Raw genomic sequence first — 19,657 nt, 5'->3', positions numbered from 1 at the left:
AATGCTGAGTTCAATCATACCATGCACTTAAAATATTCTTATATAGCATGAGTTTAAAGAAATTGAGTTACTAAAATCGAGGTTGTTTGTATTTTGCTATATTTTGTTGATTATATATCGACGAGATGGATCCGGAATTTTGACGTCTGTATTTGAAGGAGAAACCTGCGATGGGTCGAAGAAAGTCTACGATTAGGCCGGTTGCTTTTGGAGCAGCTCTACTTGGTTATTTGGGTGAGATCATTCCTTTTTATTTATTTCTACAGTAACCCCTCCCTATCGTTAGGATATCAATTCAGCTAATCGTTTAACCTAACGTGTGTAGATCACCTTTTCGTGGTACGTTACAGGATGTAAGATCTACCACCGATTCCTAGTCCTGACTACTTGAAACTAGGGGGACAGGATTTTTCAGTAATCCAAGGAACACATCTTAGTCCTTGTTACTTTTTATGCCTTTTTGATAGTGACAAGACTCGGCTTTGTCCACCGAGGATAATCTTGAAACAAGGAAAAAATGAGTTAGTCGTCATCTATGTGATTCCTAATCTTCTATTCGTTGTTCCCTAGGTTTGAAGTGGTTAAGGCTAGGGTTCAGATGCATGGTCATTATCGGTGTCATTCCTTAATTTTGTTGCTAAGAAATCTCATTTTGACTGACAAAGAGGCGCGCCTTTGGAGGGTGTTTCAACACTCCGAAGGGTATAAATAGCGGAACCTTTCAATTAGAGTCGGATCCTTGCGATAAATGCAAGAATGACGACTGTGAAAAAATCGAATACTTCATCATTTTTCAATAGTGATGGAGTAATACGACATGCACTAAACTAAGGACACGGGATATACTACAATAGATCAAATTACTGGTCGCAGTAGTGTTAGGTCCCGAACAGCGGAAAAAAACGAACCCTGCTGCAAACCCTACCCTCTTACCCAACATGCCAGTGACTCCTCGTGGAAGGGCAGAGGATTTCTCGGCTTCCATCAAAGCGACGGTCACGTCAACACATTCCTACCCATTCCTTTCTTGACCTGCCTTCGGGCGCGGCCGGCGCTTGCCTAGTTTGAGATCACCAGTTTTTACACATTGAGGATGATTGCTAGTCCCAAGCATCGTCTATTGGTTCTCTGTGTAAATTACAGCTGATTTGGCAATAACAGAGTAGCAACCGTGTACCAGACGCACTTTGAAGCAATTAGTTTTATATAAAATGCATGAATTATTCTTCAGTTACCGAAAGTGGATTGTACATGTTTAGAACCTAATTTCAAATGGGATAGGAACTGAACTTTGAATTCTGATAATTGAATAATCAACTAAGTTTATTGGCCAAGCGGCGCCGGTGGTGTAGTGGTAAGCGTGATTACATCTCACCCCAGCAGGCCTGGGTTCAATCCCAGTCGGTGCCGCCGGGATGTTCTAAGGCATAACATCTCTAATCACGCCTTCCTTCGCAAGGGAAGTAAAGCCGTTGGTCCCCGGTTCATGAGTTGATGGGTCGATTGTTGGCTGTGGAATTAAATTTATAAATTAATAATTTTGTAATTACTATTTAATTGAGCAAAAACACAATCTTGTAGTCCTACGGCCGTGCTTTGAACACAACTCTTAATTTTTTCATTAATTTCAGGACTATTTAGGCGATTTCAGGGCCATTTTCCATTTTAAAGTCAGTTTGAAAAATCTAAGCCATTTTGCAGTTTTTGGTGTTTTGGTACTGATTTGGCGTTTTAGATCAATTTTGTAATTTTTTTGACGTAGGACTACGTCTTTGATTTCTATATGGTGGTACACTTTATGAAAACCGAAAATGGAACATGTAACAAATTAAGGAAGATTTTGAACGTTAATAACTCAGCTGCCCCTGGTCCAACTTCAATAAGTTTATCACCAATCTATCAGAAATATGGCTTCGCATCGATAGCAATGCTTCCGAATGTTGATTTTTAACAAGAAACTATTGAAAAACTAGTAAATGTTCAGCATTGTCCAAAAGCGTCGAATTAACTAACAAATCCACCAATTACCTACATGCTTTTGCTGCTTCCCCAGCAAAGTCGTCAGAGAGTAGTAAGTAGACGAAACAAGTCGAAGTAGCATTCGCCTCCGATCCTCGGGCGCGTGCGAATAGGGAGGATGGAATTGTGTAATATTTTGCACACTCATCGCCATATTCAGCACCAAACGAAAATTCTTCAAGATAACCACCATCCGTCGTCTGGTTCGCCGTGGCGGTGTCAAACGTATCTCCGGTCTGATTTACGAGCTGTGCTGAAGGTGTTCCTGAAAAATGAGATCCGTGATGCTGTTACCTACACTAAACTCGCCAAGCGTAAGGGGCCATGGATGTCATCTACGTTTTGAAGTGACAGAGACGCACTCTGTTTGGTTTCAGAGGTTAAATCATCACCAACTTTGGCAACAAAACGGCTCTTTTCAGGGCCACCAAGCTTATTACAGTAAAGAGTAGGAATAGAATTCATCTGCCTGTTTGTCCATATTCAGAACCAACGATCTCACAAAATGCTCATGTAATCAAACTGGAAGCAGGGGTACAAATTATTTTGATCAACCTTGATCAACTTTGAATCGCCACGACCGGATATTTTCGATGGAAGAAGCAACAATCTAGCATCTAATTCGACGAAGAAGGCAGGAAACATTTGTGAAGCCGAGTTATTTACGAAAGAGAGTGTCGATGAAGAGAATCGATCAATGTAGATTGGACCTATTGAAAAGTGACGCGAGATTTGTTTTCCGTACTGAGCTCCAATGCTACCGACGCCAGGGAGGCAGCTCCCACACCTGGACCCTACCAATCGACCCATCAACTCAACCGGCGATCAACGGCTTTACTTCCCGAAGGAAGGCGTGATCAGAGATGTTATGCCTTAGAACATGCTGGTGGCGCCGACTGAGATTGGACCCAGGCCTGCTGGGGTGAGAGGTAATCACGCTAACCACCGGCGCCGATATCTTTCAAGGTATGAGAACGACCCAAATTTGAGTTTAGTTATCTCGGAAATAAGAAATAAAGTGCAGGAACTCAGCGATGAGTAAATTTGCCTCATGTTTCCCCAGTTTTTTCCAGGATTTTCCAGGGAAAAATTCCCGAATTTGAGAAAAGTAAAGTCAGTCTTTTGGTACTACTCCGAGACTGAATAAAATTTTCGTCAATTTCCTCATTTTCTGGTAGATTTTTTAGGTTTTCCACAGGAAACCATGTGACAAATTTACTCATCGCTGAGTTCCTGCACTTTTGGCGTGAACTAAACTCAAATTTTGGTCGTTCTCATTCGCCGTGTACGCAAATGCAATGCTGTATGGCATTAGCTCATTTTCGCTTCGGACGGCGTGGTGAACAGCAATAGCAGCAGTAGGAAGGTGGTGGTTAGTCCACTCCTTCACACCTAACAAGCAACAATTGACTGGGCGTGGCAAAGGCGGAAAAGGTCTGGTAAAGGAGGCGCCAAGCGTCATCGCAAACTTCTTCGAGATAACCGCCATCGGTCGTCTGGCTCGCCGTGGTGGTGTCAAACATGTCTCCGGCCTGAGGTGTGCTGAAGGTGTTCCTGAAAAATGAGGTCCGTGATGCTGTCACCTACACTAAACACGCCAAGCGTAAGTGGCCATGGATGTCCTCTTCAATAAAACGGCCCTTTTCAAGCCCTTCAGTAAAGTTCAGCTCACATCAGTAAAGAGTTGGAATAGAATTTATCTGTGCTTGTTTGTCCATATTCAGAACCACAAGCCCCCAACGACCACACAAAATGCTCTCCAGAGTTGTAATCTTGTAACCAAACTTGGAAGCAGGGGTGCAAGTGATTTTGATTGATTCTCTTAATCAACTTTCTCTTTTAAAAAGATTACTACAAATTTGGTACGCCTACAATTAATCATTTTGTCAAGCTTCTACATTCATGTTCCATCAGATGTCACTGCTGTTGTTTGCGGTGACATCTATCGGAAACTACACACAATCTGTTTTCCTATAATTGTTCACAGAGGACACTGCAGTGCAAAACATGTCTGGTACCTCTATATATGCATTTAGATTATTATTTGAAGTCCCTTCTTTTTACACAATTCTCTCTGAGATTTTTTAAAGATCCAAGATTCTTATTTTTTCTGTATTTGTCATCGTAGTTCACGGGCTCTTCCCGATGATTTCGAGTTTATGGTCTTTGCCCAGCGCTGGTCATCCTGAACATTGTCACTCTTTTGAACATTTTCACAGCATCCCAACATCTGGAACATTGCTTTTAACTCGAAGCAATCGTCGGGTTCTAGACTACACTTCCCCTATAAATTATCTGGAAAAATCTTGCACAATGTAGCATACGTGCATACGTGGATAAGTGCTCTCTATTTCAGCACTTCGGTTCTCGTTTTATGGAATGCATTATTCCACGAGATCCATTTGCTACAAAAAAAAAGTATAATTTACTTAGTATCGCTAATTTTAATTAGGCCAGTATCGCTTTCGAATGAGGCTCCCAATAATTTCACAAGCAGAGAAAAAGGTAAAAGTAATCCAATGACTTCGCATCGATTTATTCTCTGCCTGCATTCAAATATGGGAGAGTTAGTTCCTCCAAATTTCCGTACCAAAAATTTGGCAGTTGCCGCTTTTCCGATTTTCACCAATTTTGCTCGCACCAATTGATGCGAACCGCGAGTGAGCGGAGTGAGAAGAGGTGTGCCGGTGGTATTGGCAGCAACCACCAGCCAGCCAGCCAGTCAGTGCAGATGCAGTGTGGCAAAACCCCGGCGAAAGCATTACGTACGTACAAGCCGGGCAACCAACGAACGTCTACCCATCAGCTGTGGGCCGGAGCGCGATCAAGATTTAATGAGCCGAATGAAAATCAAATTGAGGAACTCCCAATAAATTGCTGCCAGTGAAACTTTTCTGCACGGTGGTGGTGCGGTGATTGCGTTATGATCATCGGATATAGGTATAGCACGCTAAATAATACAACACTAATCGTAATTTATGCATACTAATCGATTGAAAGGGAAGTTGTTTCGAAATTGAACGGAGCGGAACTTTTATTTTCTATGTCTTCTTTTCATGTACCAGGTACATGATGTTGAGAAAATGAGCTATATATGTTAAGAATTTTCGTTGATGTATTTTATTCATTTCCGACACCAAAATAGCATCTTTGTGACTTCGATCAGCATTGATATCGATATAAATGTGAACACTTCTAAAAAAATCTTACGGTCGTCTGGAAAAGAAAGTTAAATATCAAATCGAAGTAGTTGCTTGGTTTCAGTGAGAGTTACTATACGTTACGTTGTAGAAGGATTTATGGCTAAAGTTCGAAATGATACAAATTTGAAAGGGACAAAAGGTTGTGATCAAAAAACGTAATCTATTTGTAAGAATGAGGGTAGAGCAAATTCGTACGGTTTGCTGTATACACCGGGATTCCTTTCCTTGATTCAGGGGCGCTTGATCTGTCTGGGGCTGATGCATGGATCGAAGATCATTTTATGAAACTTGCAGGGCTGTTACAAGATTTTCTAAATTTGATCCGTGAAATCCGCGATTTCATCGTAATCCGCAACTTCAAATACTAATCCGTGACAAAATAAAACTGTTTTCATTTCCTAAAAATTTCATTTGTATACTACTACAAAATGCCAAGCTTATTGCTTATAGAGCATTTCTAGCTCAAATCGTTAAAAAAAATGTCAATTTTGTCTCGACCCCTTCTGATTTGAATGAAACATTGCTCACGTGTTCGCTGCTACTAATGGTTGCATTTTTCATTTAAATATGATTTTTTCCTCCAGAGTAACTTTTGAAAAGGGCGTATAAAAAAATTGATTATTTTTTATTCAAAAAATCATAACTTGAAAACTATTGATCTGATCAAAACGGCATATGAGAAGAAGTTTTAGGTAATTAAATTATCTTTGCGGAAAAAATACACTGAAAGAAAAAACTTCGTAAATTAGTATTTAAAAAACGTAAAACGATGATTATCTCAAAACACCCCCCCTTCGATCTTTATAATTTTTTTTTTCAAGAAAATTGATAGAATACCCTTAAATTTCGTGAAAAATGTATGCTGGTAACTTTCTTAAAAAAAAATCTATAATTTTTTAAATTTTTGTTGATTTTTACAAGTTGATGAAAATGCATATTTTTTTATAAAATAATAATTTATTTGAATTCTACGCATAATTTTCGCTAACTTTGCATATGAAAACTTTTTTCCTAAGTCCAGCTGTTCTCAAGTTAATGCGAATTAAAAAAATATAATTATAACAATTTTCAACATTTTAGGCCATTTTCAAATGTTCGTCGAGATGTCCAGCAACGAGATTTTATTTAAACTTCTTCTCATATGCCATTTCGATCACATCAATAGCTTTCAAGTTATGATTTTTTGAAAAAAAAAATAGTTCATTTTTTATACGCCCTTTTCAAAAGTTACTCTGGAGGAAAAAATCATATTTAAATGAAAAATGCAACCATTAGTAGCAGCGAACACGTGAGAAATGTTTCATTCAAATCGGAAACACTCATGACCAACCGGTTTGCGTTTTGGGCTGGAAATGCTATATAGCATTTTAGATTTTTGTCTGCTCTCAACATAGTGTTCTTTGAAGTACTTTCCCATTTAATTGAGAGCTTTCTATGCCTGTACCATCCTATACCCAAGGAAGTAGAGAAATGTTCCAACCCGAAAAATTAATAGAACGGACGGGAATCGAGCTCAGTCGCCTCCAGCATAGATTTGCTTTGAAGCTGCGCCTTTACCGACTGAGCTAAAGGAGTATCGTTTGTAATCTTTGATTTTTTTTAATAACATTTTATCATCTTCAGTTATTTATGTATAGCATAAATTCTGAGTAATTAGTGAACATAATAAAACACCCTTACATTATGAGATTCTATTGATTTGATGAAACATTATTTTAAATAATTGATGGCCTAGATTTGATGAAACATTATAAAAAAAAAATGCATTTTCATTTGAAATGCAAATTATCTTGAAAATTAACCTATGCGTCTCTGACGTATTTTGTTGTCCTAAATGTTGTAGTTAATTTGGCTCTAGTTTTCTCATTTTTTTACCGATTCGAACCAAACACCCTGCACATAATCGAGAAATTACCAGATTTTCATAAGTCACACTTGTTGGTCACGTCGCGATTCTGTATTTACACGGATATTCCTTGGGGTCTGTCCAATGGTGAGACATATTCATGATATTTTTTTATTCTAATATGAACCTAGCACTTTTTCATTGTCAAATCATTGTGACTTTGTGTATCATGCACGACTTATTACTATGTTTACCGGAAATTATAGGTTTTCCAAATCGACCAGGACATCAGTTGATTTGTTCTACTAGATCAACCAAGACTGCCAAAATTAACAACAAAATTTATGACAGTAAAATAATCCGGGACGGAAAGGTTACAATGAATTCCACAATTCCATCAGTCCCTTCGCGATTTTCACGACATCATTTAATGTTTACGCGATTTTCGCCACTGAAAGTTCAAATCCGCGACAAATCCGCGCCTGTTGTAACAGCCCTGAACTTGGTCAGCAAAGTGATGGCCAATCTTTTACGACCCTGACTATAACCGTGTTCCTGCGACACGAAAGGAGACTTGTACACTGTAAATTGAGCGCTTAGAAGTTGACAGCTCAATATCAACAAGGCTATCTAAAACAACTCACAGTTGAGCCAAATTTAACCCAGTATTGCGAAAAATTACCTGTTTTAAATTATATTACAATTTTATTCAAACTGGAGGTTATGACAAAACAGACTATAATATAAGTAATAGAAAAAATCAAGATTAGTCTAGATTATAAATTTTGAAAAAAATACAATGGAGAGAAATTAAAGCAAATTCTCACGATATGTATAAACAACACAAAGAGTGAATTTCCAGATTAATCCACAGAATTACAAATATGTTATAGAGAAACTTTCTAGGAAATACCGAAAAGAATCATAAACATATTGAAGGGAATCCTGAAACCAACTCTTACGACTTCAAATCTCATCCCCGCATAAATCACGAATTACCTAAAATATATTTAAGTGTCTGTAATACAACAAAATAATCATTTAAGACAATTTTAAATCATCCTAAGGAAATCTTTAAGAAATTTCCAAAGGGATCCTGATATAAGTTCCAAAGACATAATTTAGTTAATTCAGACATTGAAAATTTTACAAGATGCCGTACACTGACATTCAAGTTCAAGATTAAGATTTGTTATGGTCACTCACACCATCAAAGCATGCTGCTCATGTAAACTGCAGGCAAAGCTTGCCTCTACCGCTTTTTGCGCTAGTGTTCACACAAATAATATGGACCCACTTTTGGATCCGAAATTCCATTTCTGTTATGTGAGTGAGAGCATAAATATAAGCAGCGTTGCCAGGTTACCAGATTAATCTGGCACAGCCAGAGAAATTTAAGCTCTGCCAGACAGATTTTTTGAGAAATCTGGCGATTCCCTACATTAATTTGCTGAGCCAAATTTTGCCAGACTTTTCCAAAATAAACCTGGCATCCCTGGGTATAAGATTTTCAGGCAACTGACAGGGCCTATACCGACAACATAGTTTGACATTAAGCAGCATGTCCCGAGCCCAAATAATGTGTTTTTCTTACTTGAACCTCTACACAAATTCAATATCCTAGACATGGATCAATTTTCTAGATTCTGTGACATGAAAATAGATCGGCTATGGCAGATTATGCACGAGTACGGATTTCCGGAAAAACTGACGCGATTGGTGAAGGCGACGATGGATCGAGTGATGTGCGTTGTTCGAGTTTCAGGGACACTCCCAAGTCCCTTTGAATCTCTAAGGGGGTTACAAGAAGGTGATAGACTTTCGTGTCTGCTATTTAAAGGGTGTCCACGATGAAATTGCCACACTATGAAATTGCTCTAACTTTTTAACCGTTGGGTAGAATTTAATGAAAATTTGGGTGGATTTAGTTCATAGTGCATTATTTACATCCTGCAAGTTTTAAAGTCCTGTGATCAAAACTCGCGGAAATGGAGTCGAAAGAACAGCTCGTGCGTGATAAAATCTTGCGCATTCATCACGAGAACAAGGATCTCTCGCATCGTTCCATCGCTAAAACGTTGGGAATCGCGAATTCCACGGTGTCGCGAGTGATTAAGCGGTTCGAGGAACGGTTGACCACCGATCGGAAGCCCAGAAGTGAAGGAAAAAGTATTCCGTACAACACCAAAAATCACAACCGCGTAGTTGGGGCCTTCAACCGAAATCCGAACGCCTCCGTTAGGGATGTGGCTAAGAAGCTGCACCTAAGCCGAAGTTTTGTCCAGAAGGCCAAAACTAAGGCTGGGCTTCGAACGTTCAAGGTACAAAAGGCCCCTAATCGCGACGAGAAGCAGAACAAGTCCGCCAAAACCCGTGCCAGGAAGTTGTACCTCAACATGCTGACGAAAGTTGAATGCTGCATCATGGACGACGAAACATATGTGAAGGCCGACTTCAAACAGATCCCCGGCAACCTGTTTTTCACGGCCAAGGATAAGTTCAGCGTTCCGGAGCATGTCCGCACTCAGAAGATGTCCAAATTTGCGAAGAAATTCCTGGTTTGGCAAGCCATCTGCACGTGCGGGAAGCGGAGTGCACCTTTCGTGACCCAGGACACGATGAACGGACAGGTGTACATAAAAGAGTGCCTCCAGAAGCGGCAGCTTCCTCTCCTAAAGGCCCACAACGTCCCAACAATCTTCTGGTCGGATTTGGCCTCATGCCACTACTCCAAGGACGTGCTGAAGTGGTATGCGGACAATAAGGTCAATTTCGTGCCGAAAATGTTCAACCCTCCCAACACTCCGGAGCTCCGCCCCATCGAGAAGTACTGGGCGATTATGAAGCAGCACCTTCTTAAACGACCTAAGGTAGTGAAGACAGTCGAGGAACTGAAGAAAGTATGGGTTTACATGCAAAAAACGGTTGATTCACAGGTTGTGCAGAATCTTATGGCCGGGGTTAAGGCCAAGGTGCGGGTATTTGCGTATGGACTGTAAATAAAATACGAGTAAAATGGTAAAATGAAGTTTAATAGTTATTTCTCAATCCCTGAAAATTTGATGGCAATCGGATGAAAACTCGAATTTTGCGAATCAATTTTGTGTGTGGCAATTTCATCGTGGACACCCTTTAACATAGCGTTAGAAGGTGTGATCAGAAGAGCTGGGATAGACACGAGTGGCACGATTTTCCAGAAGTTCATCTAACTTCTTGGCTTCACCGATGACATCGGTATCATGACACGGAACTTTGAGACGATGGCGAAAACGTACATCAGACTGAGGCTGAAGCTAGGCGGATTGGACTTTTGCCATCGAAGACGAAATACATAAGAGGAAGAGGTTCTAGGGAAAACAACGTTAGCCTCCCACCCCGAGTTCAGATTGACGGTGACGAAATCGAGGTGGTCGACGAGTTCGTGTATTTGGGCTCACTGGTGACCGCCCGAAATGATACCACCAGAGACATTCAAAGACGCATTATGACAGGGAATCGTGCCTGTTTTGGACTCCGGAGGACGCTCCGGTCGAATAAAATTCGCCACCGCACGAAGTTGACTATCTACAAGACGCTGATTAGACCGGTGGTCCTCTACGGCCATGAAACCTGGACTATGCTCGTGGAGGACCACGGTTGGTGTTTTCGAACGGAAGGTGTTGCGTAACATCTACGGTGGATTGCAGATGGATGACGGAACGTGGAGGAGGCGAATTGCACCAGCTGCTGTTCCATCGTCCACATTGCCAAAATTGGGCGACTACGGTGAGCTGGGCACGTCGCACGAATGCCGCACGACGACCCAGTGAAAATGGTTCTCGAAAGCGACCAAACAAGAACAAGAAGAAGAGGCGCGCAGCGGGCAAGGTGGACCGACCAAGTAGAAGGCGACCTGCGGACCCTTCGCAGACTACGAGGCTGGCGAAGTGTGGTCATGGATTGAGTAGAGTGTAGACGACTTCCCGGACAGCAGAGGACAATAAGGCCTTAAGCCTGATTGGTAACGTAAGGTAACGTAAGTGACATTAAAAATCTGCAACATTAACAAAAATCTTCGAAATGTTGGTCATCAGACATCGAACATTAAGGATTGCAAAGATTAACAAACAATCGCGTGTCGGAGGCTTAGGGATTGTTAGGATTTTCACTAGCATCATTTAAGAAAATCTTAGACGATCTTGGATTTAACAAATTACAGACACCCTGAAACATTGCTATTTATTCTAGATCTCAGACTTAATTTTTGGTATCTACTAAGTATTCGGAATTCCGAGCTTGAAGAAATGTTGTAAGGGAAATATCCGAGGCATCAAACTTAGAATTTTACATACAACAAAAACATACATCTAGATAGAGCTGGAATTAGGGCGTAACAGCTTTTGTAAATAATTACTCCTCTCGATGATTTCCAGAAATTCAAGGCATACCCACGCAAAGCAACATCGCCATCGGGTAGGGGAACTTTTCTATATATGTATTAAGGCTCCAATGAAATTTACGGTTCAGTGGCAATTCTGAAATTATCGCAACTTCTCTGGGCATTGAAGTATCATTGTCCTTGCCACACAATATTCAAAAGCATGCATTTCGTTGACATAGCAAGCTCTCAATCAATAACTGTGGAAGTGCTTCAAAGAGCACTAAGAGAAGACATAAGCTCGAAAAAGAGCGTCAACGCCAGGAAGATGAAGTAAAGGGAACTATTATTATTAAAAAGGAAATTACTAAATGAAAAAATCATGATATGATTTTCGTTGATCGTTTTGGTGCCACGAAGCGTCTGCTAAATCATGGAATAAATTTAGTTTTGACTTTCGATGTACATGCCAACATTTTAAATACATTCTAAGAATCTATAGGACATAATAGAAAACACAATTTCCTATATGACTATATTGTATCCTACTCGAGCAGTGTATTTATTTTTCTATTTACGCCAGCTTAGAGCCGTCGACACCAATTTCCCAAAATCAACATCTGCGTCCACGTCCATTGAACGTACCACATATCTAGTTAATTCAATTTGCTGACCTGACGAGGACGCAGTGCCTGGTTTTTTTTTTTGTTATCATGACACGAAAGAAGAAAAACAGTAAATACTTACACAGCTTATCTTGTGGTACGATTTTGTAGAACGACGACGGACGAGGGCACAGTGACTAATACTATTTTTTTTCACCGTCGAAAGAGAAACGCTGTTCCAGCAGTCGGAGGGGTTGGTAAGCACTCAAAGTAGGACGAATTGAAGGATCTTTTGCGTCCCTTAAATCTTGTTCAGGCCCACTTAACAAGTAGGTAATCGATCATACTAAATGGCAATCAGCTTCCTTTTTCATACTTCTGCACTTTGCTCCACGATAAATGCACACACCATGTATGTAGGTTACAAACGGGCAGAGAAGAAAAATAACAATCACTTGTTCCTCGGAAACACCAATAATATTGCAAACTTTTTTTTCTCGCCACACACTAGCAGCTGGACAGAATGCTTCAACTACAGCGAAAATTCCAATCAATTTCGATTATTCCCATCCATCGGCGGTTTCTCTTATCTGTGGGCAAACTTTCGACACGTTTCTATCACTTTCAGTGCACAATGATTGCCAAATTAATCTGATTTTTCGACTACCAATGTGACAACACCCCGCGACAAGGTTTTGATTTTGAAACACCTTCAACTTTTTCCCATTTATTGTCGCGTTTTCTTCTTGCTTGACATCTTCACACGCGTAAACCCAACACCATCACCAGAGGGCACAAACACATTCGCCCATCCAGCCACGCACACAGGCACACGTGGAGATTTCGTTTTTCCTTCAATGCGCTTCGTTTGGCGATCCATTCAATGACGATTTTCGGTTGTCAAAAACTTCGTCACCATTTTCAAAATGCTAATTATTACCAGAATTTGTTTTCCCGTTTTACACACTTTGAAGCGGCGTTTCCGGTTGATTTCACTGTAAAAGCAACACTGCAGGACAGTAGTCACGAAAATAATGCAAGAATGTTTATTATGAGATGGATAAAATATGATTTGAATCTCTATAGAAAATACACAGAAGACAGTATCAGCAGCAGCAAGTGAACAGCAGGAACAGAAATACCAAACGACCACACATCTGAAGCAAACTTCGCGTAGTGACTGACACTGACGCAACGAGCAATCACGAACGTCGAACGAATGCAAACCAATCCGAATGCGGTGGCCGTCGTCACGTCGCGGAGACAAGTGCAAGTGCATAGCTCGATGCATAATCCATGTTCAGGAGAACAAGTCTGGCAATGTGAAATTAGCCGTCTCGTTCAGTCCCTGGAAACTGTTATGGAACAGTTCCAGTTACTATGAGATTTACGGGATTGACAAACGCCCTAATAAAAATTGTATGGTTAATTTGCTTAACGACGTGTTCTGGGTATTATCCAAACCATTTATGGAATAGTTCAATGATTTGGGTTATCGTTCGTTTATGGTTATTTTTTATTAGGGCGAGTATAAACAGATGAGACCAAGTGAATTTGACGCCACACTCCGACTCCATCAACCATTTAAACAACGGGAAAACAAAAGAGACAACGAATTCACATATTTTACCTGTGTTCATCACATTAGGGTTTGAGCGTTTGAGGACACACTCGCTTTTGCAAATAATACCTGGAAAGATTAATTCACATTGCCAGACCTGGGCGCCTTGGCATAGGTGTATCATATCCAATGAGCTGGATTACCGAAGTGAAGCAAACGGTTAAGTGTTGAGTGAAACCCCTGTACGATACAAGCAAGTAGTGACGTCACTAATTGCGTTTACGTTGATTTTTTGGTTTACTCGAGGGTTTACTAATCCAACAATATTTCATGATCTATACTGTACCTCTCTCTGTACTCATTGCATCATATCGTAGTGACACTAATGGCGGTAAGCTCCAACTCGGATTAACTTTTAATACCGTCCCTGTTTGTATGATCTGAAAAATGTTTGCTCAGGATTATGTTGATTAACTCTGATGTCGACATCAAACCAGCCGGACATTCTTGATCGGGATTTAATCCGAGGATAATACCGGTTGGAGCTTACCACCATAAAACGATAAATCTAACCAATGGGTATACTTTGTTTCGATTACACTGAACCAAAACATTATCCTGGCATCAAATGATTATTACCTCGCTCTTGTTATATGGCTTGAGCGAAGGCCGTTCGCAATGCTTTTGTTTTTTATATGGACTGTTTCAATTTGAAACTACTGGACAGAAACGCACTGCTCGCAATGTTGCGTTGCAGTTTCATTATGCGAGCACTACATTGCACCACTATTCTGTATTATTTCTGAGCGTTATTATTTTTATTGATTCAAACCAATACACAGCAAAAAAATATGTAATATCGATCAATGTAATTCAAGCTGATGTATGAAATAATGATGTAATAGCAAAAATCAGATGCAATATTACACCAATGGATGTAATTTTGTTCGCAAAATCGATGTACATTGTACAGCGTTATATTACACAACCGATGGATTGACCTGGTTGCAGCAGTTTGGATGTACTATTCAACAACTTTTTTTTCTGTGTATCTACCATAGAATGGATCTCTATTTCAAATAGCCATGGTAGAGTCGCTGTATAATGAGTCACGCCAAGAGAAAAACAGTTGAACTCGCATAACGATTTTCGAAAGATTCCCTTTCTTTTAACTTGGCAACATAGGACTTCTACATCAACTTCAAATGACTTCTAGCGAGTAAAAATAATAGCGGCTGTAGTAAATCATTATATCAGTGATTTTGTCAAATTATCTTAACAAAAATTAGTAGAAATTCTCATTACTTATAATTACCAAATGTATCCCATTACAATTGAATAGTCACTGCGTGTTTATTACCATTTCTTCGATTATATTTTATATTGTATTGCAATACCTTTCGTGGACCTTTCATAGCACCGTAATGTTTGTTTACTTTGCACGATAGGTAGCTGGTTTGACAGTTCGATAGGTAGACTTGTCTTCACTCTTGGCGTGACTCATTATACACTGACTCTAAGCCATGGATGTATTTGTGGAGCTTCTAATCTGACAGATGACAGATGGCCAGGGAAAAACGAGGTGACGAAACGAAATCTCATTTTGTTATTGATTGAGCAAATACATGTGCTTTACATCATAGACATCACTCAGGAAACCAAATGACCTGATTTTTCCAGATCTTATGCCACGGATACACTTGGATGACAAACTATGAGCAACCGGTGGAAACTAACGGTTTTGAACTCGGTTTTGAATTGGCTTACTACTTAATTAGCTTATTCGTCTCAAGCAAATCGATTAACGTACTCCATTCTAGTCAAAATTCTAGTACTATACTATGTTTGTTTTGATTCGCTATGAAAATTTGACAGATAAAATTAGGAGTTCGTGTATTTTACCTCGGATTTTCCTATGTTTCGAGGGGTGCATCGATTAGCTTGGAACCGAAGATAGTACCAGAGCTGAGCCAAAAAGTTGAGCACGTTTCTTCGGGACCTTCTGGTCTTAGAGTTACCTATATGGTGCAACCTATGGTATTGAAAATCCACTAATCCCTCATTTTATCTGTCACACTTTCATAGCGAATCAAAACAAACATTGCGTACTAGTAAATTTTCGACAAGAATGGGGTACTTTAAGGGGGAAATACAAGTAAAATGTTTTTTTTATCGATTTTTTATAGGGGAAAGGTATGTAATGTCGGCCTAAGTGTCCCTAATATGGGCCCATACATATAGATACCACAGACAAACAGACATAACACATTGAATATTTCTCACTGTAAAACATCGTCGCTAAAACATTACCGCCATCTGTTGAGTACACTGTGGTGGGCACTACGCTGAACAGATGGCGGTAGTGTGTAAACGTCAAACGCAAGGGAATTGACTATGCGCGCCACAGGTGGCGGTACTACCAACTACGATACTTTTTAATTGCCCGTTAAGTGCTTGTTCGATGAACAACTTGCGAGTGTTATGTCTGTTTAATAAATATCAGATTTTTAGCGATGGCCCCAATCTTAGATCCATAGGCCAACATTAGAGCCATTTCCCCTATTTTACTTTATTTTTTTTTAATGCTTCGAGCACGGGGAAGGAGTGATCTATGGCCCCGGTATCGCTGATTAACCGTAAGTTCCAGAATTCATGTTTTTACACAACCCAAAACTTTAAACGCGTTTTTCTCGAAACGGTGTTTTTCAAATTGGCGGGAAAGATAACTCAAAAAGTTCTCATCCAAATGACTTCAAACCTGGCGCATATTAAAGAAAATAGATTTTTACACTATGTGAACCACTGATATCATGAAAAAATTAACAATAAATAATTTTCAGGTCTGCCTAAAGTGAAAAAAAAACAGTGAAAAATCGAGTGAAAAATCAACTTTTTTTCAGATTTTTTTTCTAAATTTTTATAATGTTTTTTTTTTTTGAGTTTTAGAGGTTCACGTAGATCAAAAATCTTTTCTGAATAAGGTCCAATTGATAAAAGTAAGTTTTGTCCATTTTTCAGGCCTCTAGAAGGCCCGCCAATTACCAAGGCGACCTCCTTCCGATGTGACCCCAAGGAGCCACAGAGGTCACACACCAATGAAAAAAATCTCAAATGTAGAGGAAGATTTAAGCAATTTAATGCAAAAAACCTCAAACGTTAGCGTTGTTTCATTTGCTTACAAAAAAATTCCGAAAATCTTCGAGTTTTTGACGTGTTACTTGTATTTCCCTCCTTAATCGTTTGCTTGGGACCAATATAGTATATACCAATACCAATATAGTGAACCAATTTAAATCGTTAAGGCCCAAGCGCAATGACAGCGGAAGCGGAACGGCAGCGGCAGCGGAAAAGCCCGATCTGAGTAAGCCTACTTGTCGGATTGAAAACTAGTTAGAATCAAATCGACTTCGGTTAGGCATCTTGATGCCATTTGTGACAACTGTCAAACTTTCCGTTTCCGTTCCGCTTCCGCCCACATTGCGCTTGGGCCTTTAGTTTCGTATTGATTATTGGTACAACCCCATTGGGCTGTCCCTTGTAGTTTTTTGACGTAGGACTACGTCTTTAATTTCTATACTATAGGGTCACATTAAGGTTCTACAAAGGGTCAATAATTTGTTTACTTCTTCTTTTTGAAATATTCGTCAATCATCATTTTCTAAATGTATGGGTAAAATTCATTGGAAGTGCATGTCCTCACGCCAAAACTGCCCACACGGTTAGAAAAAAGTACCCAAAATTAAGTTCTTTTCACTCATCTCGGCACTATAGTGCAGGAACCCAAAAGTAGGTAAAGCGGGTCAAAGTAAATTTCATTTACTTGTGTGCAATTCGTATGGAATTTTCCACTGGCTTTTTAACCAAAAGTAAGTTAGTTGTACCCAACAGTAGGTAAATATGATTATACTCAACGCTGGGTTCCCACACTTTACTACCCCTGTTGGGTGGTTTTGCTCCTCCGTTTTTGACAACATTAGTAGGAGGAAAGGAGACAAACTAGTCAAAAGTAGGTAAAAGTGAACTTTCCGTTGGGTACTTTTTTCTTACCGTGCATGTTTCATAAATATCAACTGGTATGGTGAGGAAAATTTAACCATCTCTTTTCTTCCTTCATTTCAATACAACAGCAAATGTGATGATGTGATAAGAATGTAGCAGATAAAACGTTCACACCTGGGTACTGCGAACACAGCCGTTTTTGTTTTGCAAGTCAGCACGAAACAACTTGAAAATTTTCCGATATCACAAATTGTTTTGCTAATGCACTGCTCACAATTTGCATATACATGCTGTCGAAAGTTCACCCTTTGCTCCATAAATAACGTGTACATGGTGTTGGGAGTGCACCTACACACATGACTCTTATAAAGTTTGTTTGCATTCTTCCTTCAGCAGTTCGTGCAGGTTCGTTCGTTCGTTACATTGTTTACATCCGAGTATTTGAGCAAGTTTTTTGTTGAAGAATATTAGTAAAAAAATGCCGAAATGACAATATTTTCAACATTGACCACAATACGTTCTCTGCCGACGGGGATTGTATGAGAAAAGTATCACTTTTAGCAGCTCTAGATCGTTGGATTCTTTTTGACAGCACCAGTTGGATTCTTTTTGACAACCATTTCGTGTTTCTCCGCACCACTCAGGTTCACACTGCCAGACTTCGCTGTATGCAAGTTTGTTTACACCTAAGAGAAGAGGTGACAATACGGGGGCAAAAATGAACCACTTTTCTGTCAAGCGTGAACCAGCTCCTGATTGGCCGATTTTATGTGCGTAAGATAGAGATAGAGATAGATAAAGATAGAGAAAGAAATAAAAGAGGAAGAAGCCAATTGTCTCTTAGGTTTACACCCCTGAGCGGGAAAGCGAATACCAGGCTACGTGCACTGCTGCCATCAACCCTGTTAGTGTTGAATTCAATCTTCTGTGGCTTTTTAAATTGGACCGATAAAATGCCTAGAATGGTAGTTTTTGTTTTATTTACTCGGTTCTGATATTTATTCACTACTACATTCACTCATCTATATTAATGAGTAAAACTTCAAAATTGCTTGTTTTAATAAACTTAAATCCATTGCTAGAGGCAATACATCTGGCAACGCTTATTCAATGATACTTTTACGATTGCCGGCAAAGCAGTAAAGTTGAAGTGGTTTACTTGGTGTTCGATTTTATTCACCAAGAGTTTTGAGTAGCAGTTGTTTTGGATTTTGTGTATTCGATTGTGTGTTATTGTGCTAAGCTTCGAAGAACACAAGTAAGTAAATACAGTGAATATGTTTTACCCAGGAAGTTTTCCCGCATAAGCGCGAACCATAAATTGACCTTACCTAAAATGGTAAAAATTGTTTATAATCCATGCTAAACTTCAACTGAAATGGTTATGGAACTTTACATGAACGTTTAATGATAAAGTTTCAACCTTAAGTATTATAGTTTTTTGGAAGTGGACCTTACAAATATTGGGTTGTTAAGAACCATTACCATTCAAAATTCTTGTTTTCTCCATACATTTTCGGAAAGAAAACTATACTAAAACCTTTTAACTTATGGTTTGCGAACATTAATGGTATTGGTTATGGTAACCAGTAAGGTCCATAAATGTTTTTGTAACATCGATCAACTTTATGTGGAATATATCGCGAATTGGTTGCCTGTAAATTACTGATTACCAATTCACAATATATTTCACGTAAAGTTGGGCGATAATACAAAACCATTAATGGACCTTACAGACTACCATAACCATAACCATTAATGTTCTCAAACCATAAGTAAAAACGTTCTAATATAGTTCTCTTTCTGAAAATGTATGGAGAAAACAAGAATTTGGAATGGTAATGGTTCTTAACAACCCATTATTTGTAAGGTCCGCTTCCAAAAAACCATAATACATAAGGTTAAAACTTTATCACACAAACGTTCATGTAAAGTTCCATAACCATTTCAGTTGAAGTTTAGCAGGGATTATAAACAATGTATAACCATTATCGGTAAGGTCATGTGATGGTTCGCGTTTCGTTCTTAATCATGAAATACAAGTGTTAATTTTTTGTATTAATAATA

General features: G+C 39.3%; 1 protein-coding gene across 3 annotated transcripts in view; it reads right to left on the bottom strand.

Moving 5' to 3' along the window:
- app (Palmitoyltransferase app) overlaps positions 1-19,657 on the bottom strand; it is a 183,861-nt gene that overhangs the window by 62,150 nt on the left and 102,054 nt on the right. The window contains exon 2 of one of the 3 annotated variants that reach the window (XM_065229684.1): positions 12,173-12,892. The gene's annotated coding sequence lies outside the window, so the exon portion shown is untranslated. Of the gene's footprint in view, positions 1-12,172; positions 13,197-19,657 lie in introns of those variants that run through there. The other 2 variants (XM_065229685.1, XM_065229683.1) reach the window with 2 other exon arrangements.

This window comes from Ochlerotatus camptorhynchus, unplaced genomic scaffold (assembly GCF_037179485.1).
Source record: "Ochlerotatus camptorhynchus isolate MF236.1 unplaced genomic scaffold, CSIRO-AGI_Acam_v1.1 ptg000319l, whole genome shotgun sequence".
Taxonomy (NCBI): Eukaryota; Metazoa; Arthropoda; class Insecta; order Diptera; family Culicidae; genus Ochlerotatus; species Ochlerotatus camptorhynchus.
Note: the sequence above shows the minus strand (reverse complement) of the source record. Positions and strands in the feature narration are given on the sequence as shown.